This window comes from Equus quagga, chromosome 12 (genome assembly GCF_021613505.1).
Source record: "Equus quagga isolate Etosha38 chromosome 12, UCLA_HA_Equagga_1.0, whole genome shotgun sequence".
Classification (NCBI taxonomy): Eukaryota; Metazoa; Chordata; class Mammalia; order Perissodactyla; family Equidae; genus Equus; species Equus quagga.
The window spans coordinates 18,856,309-18,863,033 of record NC_060278.1 but is presented as its reverse complement, the minus strand read 5'-3'; positions in this window follow the sequence as shown (position 1 = coordinate 18,863,033).

Genomic DNA, 6,725 nt, shown 5'->3' with positions numbered 1-6,725 from the left:
GTTCAAAGCTCTAGTGCAAATTCTAAACGACTAAAGAGCAATAAAACAACAATAAAATAATTTAACTGAAATAACAGTAAAATAATGTCTCTGGCTGCTATAGCAGAATACCATAGACTGGGTGGCTTAAACAGCATACATCTATTTCTGGTGAGACACCATCCTGGTTAGAATCCTCTTCCTGCCTTGCTGACTGCCACCTTCTTGCTGTGCCCTCACAGAGCAGAGAGAGAGAACTCTAGTCTCTCTTCCTGTTCTTACAAGGACACTAATCCCATCATGGGGGCCCCACCCTCACGACCTCATCTAAACCTAATTACCTCCCAAAGGCCCCACCTCCAAATACTATCACATGGGGTGTTAGGGTTTCAGGGTATGAATTTTGGGAGGACACAAACATTCAATAATTTAAAGGGTGCGAATCCATAAGGACAAAGAGGACAGAAGAAGAGACAAGAGAAGACAAGACATGTAAAAGGAAATGGGACGGAGAGCAACAGCTACTGAGACCTAAGAGTTGAAAGGATACCAGACGATAAACAAGCTAATCTTCTCCACTGAACCACCGGCCACCTTTCCCCATCCCCCTGAAGGGGCTTAGAAATCAGAGGCACCAGGCAATCTGGAGGTTGGGAAGAGTAGGGGGTTATTTGAAAATGTGTTAAAGAGCACGTAGACACCATGTGCTTTCTCTAGTCCAGGCAGCTAAGGAACTGATCCCTCCCCACTCCCAAAGAAATCTAGACTTGTTCTCTGGAGGAATTGAACCAGAAAGTTTCTGAGCTTGGGTCTAGGCAAAGAGGAAAGCACGGAAATGAATGACAAGAGAGAAGAGTGAAGAAAATGAGAAGATCAACCCAGGAGGTTCAATATCTGGTGAACAGAAATTCCAGAAAGAAAGAACACTGAAACTAATGGAGAAGAAATTATTAAGAAAGGAAGGAAGAATGAAAGAAGGGAAGGGAGAAGGAAGGGAGGCAGAGAAGAAGAAAAAGTAATCACTCTCAGCCTTTCGTTGTCTTTCTCCAAATTATTGATTTTCTCCAGCAATAGCTATCTAATTCCATATTCATTATAATTACTAATTCCTCTTTTCAAAAGTGCCTAACACCTTGTACCCCCCTCCCACCCAGTGCAGCCCTTTGCTAGTCTCTGATCCCTATTCCACACTGGTGAAAAGTTTCACAATGGTAATCCTGCTGCGTGCCAGGGGTTATCACTGCTCCACCATCAATTATGTGGTTCTCTTGGCCAGATGGCTGGTAGGTGACCCACCTTCAAAATTTGATTTTAGAGACCGTTTCTAAGGACCATTCTTGCAACTGACCATTCAGGTTGCGTTCCCTGGCAAGCAGACCTGAATAGGAGATTTATATGTAGAAAGTGTATTGAGGGGTACTGTTGTGGAAGAAAGGAAATAGGATTGGGCAAAGGGAGAAGATGAACAGTAATGCAGTTACATCAAAGGCTTCTGCTGATCCAGTGAGAAGTTCTGGAGCTGGGAGGGCTTTTCAGAGTTTTCCCAAATTAAGGCAAAGTGGGTTGGGTCTTGATACTCCGCATTGACAAGTCGTTGAGTACCAGCAGCCCCCGAAAGGCATTGGGCAAGGCTGCTCTTCAGCAGAGGACAATTCTGGGAGAGGGACTTATCCGAGAGCTGTAAGCCACCCACACTCCCAGCATCTGGGGGAAGGTGTGCTTTAGTTCCGAAGGAGGTGTCGCACTACGTCATTCATACATACTCCCAGGGAGCTCTTGGAACAATCTGAGGAAGGAGAGCAGAGAAGGCTGGAGCTGATAGGGGTACACCCAAGAAATAGTATTATGTGGAGACTATTGTTACCCTATTCTTAGAGCCCAGGGAATAGAGATTACATGTGGTTTGTTGTTTGCCCCTACCTTGCACAAAAACTCTGAGACTAATAGTCGAGAGAAAATGGAAAGTGTAAAATCCTCTCTCTCTTCAGCTCAAAGTTTAGATTTGTCTGCATGAGAAACAAGCTCTTGGCTGTTCAGAAAGCCACATCTCACTTCAAATGTTACTTGTTCTGGTTCTGATGGACTCTGGTCTCACCAATACCCATATTTAATAGCAACGTTTTATAAATATCATGAAAGATGACCTAGGCCAAGCTGCAGCTTAAACTATTGTCTTTCAGATCTCTGGTCATCAAAAAGTAAAGTCTTCTGCTCTTCACCCTATAAACTTGGACACTGTTGTGAATTCAACAGTGTCATGGAAACCCCTCCCTATCACCAGACGCCTTTGTAAAGAATTTAAAACCAGTGAGAATAAACGGTAAGGCTAATGCAGGAACTACAGAGCAAGAATCAAGGCTTGGAAGTTCCCTATCACTGAAATCCACATATGTTGAGAATTTCATTTGGACGTGTGTGTGTTTTTTCACTATAAAATTGGAATAAAATTTTTACTCTTCTTGTTTTTGCTGACATGTTTCTTAAGACAGTAGAAACTGAAATATTAACTTTGAGAGGGTTCAATGGTAGAAAGAATACTCAAGTAATGACATCCTTAGCTTGAAAAGTATTTCTAAACAACCTACACACAAGCCTCCAGCATGGCTTCCTGAGAAATAAGCAAGCGCTATTTGCATGAGAGATGTAGGGGAGACGTTCCAAGTGAACAGAAAGGCCTCAGAAAAGGAAATGAATGACAGACTAGGACTGAGGGAAAGTAAAAGTTCAGGCAAAGCCTGCAAAATGAAGAGGACAATTAATCAGGTTAGGCTAAGCTATGCTGCAGAAACACATAAACTCTAAAAATCTCAAGAGCTTAACCCAATAAAGATTTGTTTCTCTTTCTTGTCACAGTCCAATGCACCTCTTCTGGACAGCTCTCCTCCAACTGGGGACTCAATGACACGTTTGCTTCCCTCTTGTAACTGCACCATTTAGAATACGCAAAATCATGCATATTCCAAGATGGCGGCCAAAGGGGAAGAGAGGGCTGTAGGATCACACAGGATTTATTAAGGGCCAAGTTTGCCTGTGGCTCCCGTCATTTCCCTTCACTTTCCATTGGCCAGAACTCAATTATACAACCCCCAAAGTAATTGAAAGGAGGCTGTCTTCCTGTGGACCTAGGAAAATGAAAGAGGATGGTAAACGTATAGCTTTGGTTCCAACACAAGTAACATAATGGGTTTATTAGGAATTTTGCAAATATTAGTCCTTGGGTCCTAAAGAGCAACTGAATTTAGTATCAATGGCTGCCAAGGTCTGAGGAAGGGAGGAGAGAATTGACTGCAAAAAAGCACAAGGGGATTTTAGGGGTTTGGGAAATGTTATATTTCCATTTGTGGAAACTCATAGAGCTGTACACTTTTTTTTTAAGATTTTATTTATTTATTTATTTTTCCTTCTTCTCCCCAAAGCCCCCCAGTACGTAGTTGTATATTCTAGTTGTATGTCCTTCTAGGCATGTGGGACGCCGCCTCAGCATGACTCGATGAGCAGTGCTAGGTCTGCACCCAGGATAAGAACTGGCAAAACCCTGGGCTGCCGAAGCGGAGCACATGAACTTAGCCACAGGGCCGGCCCTGAGCTGTACACTTTACAAGAGTGGATTTTACTGCATATAAATTAAACCCCCCGCAAAATAAAAAGATATTGGTAGTTCATGGAATCTCAAAGAAAACCAGAAAATCAGGTTTTAAGCCAGTTCGGTTAAAAATTTAATGCTAAGATGGTGTCCACCTCCCATGGACACTGTGCCACAGCTCCCCTGAGCAAAGGTTAACACTGGGCCTCTGCCAGCACTGCTGCTTTGCGGCTATTATCCCTGCAATCCTGTATTTTATTTACGTCCTCTTTAAGTCTAAATCAGTTTTACCAAAGTTCTTTCCATTTTATTAATCTATTCAAATAACTCATTTCTCATTTTGATTATCTTCTCTATTGTCGTTGTTTCATTGATTTCTGACCTTATCTCTAGGAGATAAGGGGTTTGCACTGTTGCTTTTTCCAACTCTACTTTTGCTCGCTTTTTTCAATCTTTTTATTTTGTTAGAAAAATAAGAAAATTTAAAGACACAAATTTCCCTCTGACTCTGTGCACTGTACAATTTGGTAGCCACCAGCCGCAAGGAGCTATTTCACTTTAACTTTAAATTAATTAAAATTAAACTTAATTTAAAAATTTAGTTTCTTTGTCACACTAAGCACATTTCAAGGACTTAAGAGTGACGGGACTTGTGGCTGCCATATTGAACAGAGTAGATATAGAACATCTCCATCATCACGCAAGTTTTATCAGACAGCACCGTTGCTTTAGATGTGTCCCTAAATTTTTTGACACATGGCGTGGCCATCGTTTTTCAGTTGTAAGTATTTTGTAATTTCTCTTATGCTTCCCTTTTACCATGTTATTGGTAATATGTCATTTAGTTTCTAGACATAGGAGGTTTGTTTTAGGTATCTTTTCGTTATTAATTTCTAACGATTTTTCATAATGGTCTGAGCACAAGATCTATATGCTATGCGTTCTTTGGAATCTATTGAGAGTTCTCTTGTGGCCTAGTAGGTGTTCAGTTTTGTATTTATTCTATGCGTTCTTGGGAAAGTTTTGTATTCTCTGCTAGGTGTCAAGTTCTAATTATGTATCTGTGTTGGACTGAATAACGGCCCCGAAGGAGATCCTTGTCCTAATCTCCAGAACCTGTGAATATTACCTTAAATGACAAAAGGGACTTTGCAGATGCGATTCAGTTAAGGACCTTGGATTATCTGGGTGGGTCCTAGAGGCAATCACAAGTGTCCTTATAAGAGCAGAGTACAGGGAGGTTCGAGCACAGAAGAGGAGAAGGCAAGTGATGATAGAAGCAGAGATTGGAGGAATGCTGCCACAAGCCAAGGGCTGCCAGCAGCCTCTGGAAGCTGGAGGAGACAAGGAACCGATTCTCCCTCAGAGTCTCCGGAAGGAACAAGGTTAAAGACATATTGACTTTAACCTCCTAAAACTCATTTTGGACTTCTGGCCTCCAGAACTAGAAGAGAATAAATTTGTGTTGTTTTATACCGCTAGTTTGTAGTAATTTTTAGACCACCTAATAGCTTAAGTTTCTTAATTATATTATTCTAATTTGTATCTTTGCCTATTTTTAGTCTCCTTGTTTTATCAGTTTCTGAGATAATTATATTAAAACCTCCAATTGCTTGTGCTGATTCATATATTTCTCCTCTCTGTACTATCAGTTGTTTTTTATACATCGAAGGTATTTTGTTAGGTGCATATATGTTCACAATGATGATATCTTCTTGCTCTATTTATTCCTTTTGTCAGGATATAACATCCCTCTTTGTTCCTTAACATATTTTCTTGCTTTTAGTACTATATTATTGGATATTAAAATTTCTTACCATGTTAACAGTATGATGTCTTTGCCTACCGCCACAAGAATAAATTTGAGGTAGTGTCTACTTCTTTACCCCACTTCCTGTCAAAACTGCAGCGACACAGGCAGAGAATGGGGAACATAAACACTCAACCTCTTACTCTCCTCCCCTCTGATCTCCTGCTGGTGCCTCCCATTGGCCAAACCCAATAAGCCAAAAGGCAGACAGTCCATAGAGGTCAGCCTCCTGGGACACACAACAGGGCAAGAAGCATAGAGAATGGTTCTTGGAGGACAAATGGAGAATATGTTTACATGGATCAGGAAAAAAATCACGAATTTTAATTTCATTCATAGGTATTACGGGTTGAACTGGGGACCTCAAAATGCTATGTTGAAGTCCTAACCCCTAGGACCTCAGAATGTGAACTTATTTGGAACTAAAGTCATTGCAGATGTAATTAGTTAAGATGAGTTCATACTGGAATAGGGTTGTCCCTTAATCCAATATGACTAGTGTCTTTAAAAGGAAAAAGAGAAGAGACACAGAAACAGATACATAGGAACACACAGCAACAGAAGGTCATGTGACCAGGGAGGCAGAGATATGAGCACTGGGTCTACAAGCCAAGGAACATCAAGGATTGGCAGCAAATACCAGAAGCTAGAAGAGGCAAGGAAGGAGTCTCCCCAAAAGGTTTCAGAGGGAGGATGGCGCTTGATTTTGGACTTCTAGCCTCCAGAACTGTGAGATAATTCATTTCTGTTGTATTTAAACCACTCAGTCTACAGGACTTTGCAACGGCAGCCCTAAGAAAGGAATACTGTATGTTTACGTGAATCAGAGAGGAAAATCATGAATTTTAATTTCTGTCACATAGAAAACTCCTGATCTGGTGAAACCCACAATTTTCCTGATAGTCTTTATACTTCACTTTTGAGTCATAGTATTTGGAAAAAAAAAACGCTTCCAAGGAATTCTTTTTAAACCATCTTATCTCCTAGGTTTTGCAAGTACATCATCAATACTACACACTGAGAATTTATATTGACATAGACTGTTACAGAATCTTTTGCTTCAAAGGGCAAATTATACTACTTGTACTCTATTTATTCATGCAGGAAATGGACTGATACCACATTAAAAATCCCAACACCTAAGATTAGAATAGAATGGTTTTTTACATTTACTCACACTTACCCAGAAAATTAAAAATTTTAAGCACTTTCCCAAGCAGAAGTTAATAATTTTTATTATATCATAGTTATCCATACCCTTTCCTTGATGAGATGTTACTTTTACCCTCCCAAGCATCTTATATCTGATGATGTTTCTGAAATTTCTCAATAGATTGCCATCCGCTGGTTGCT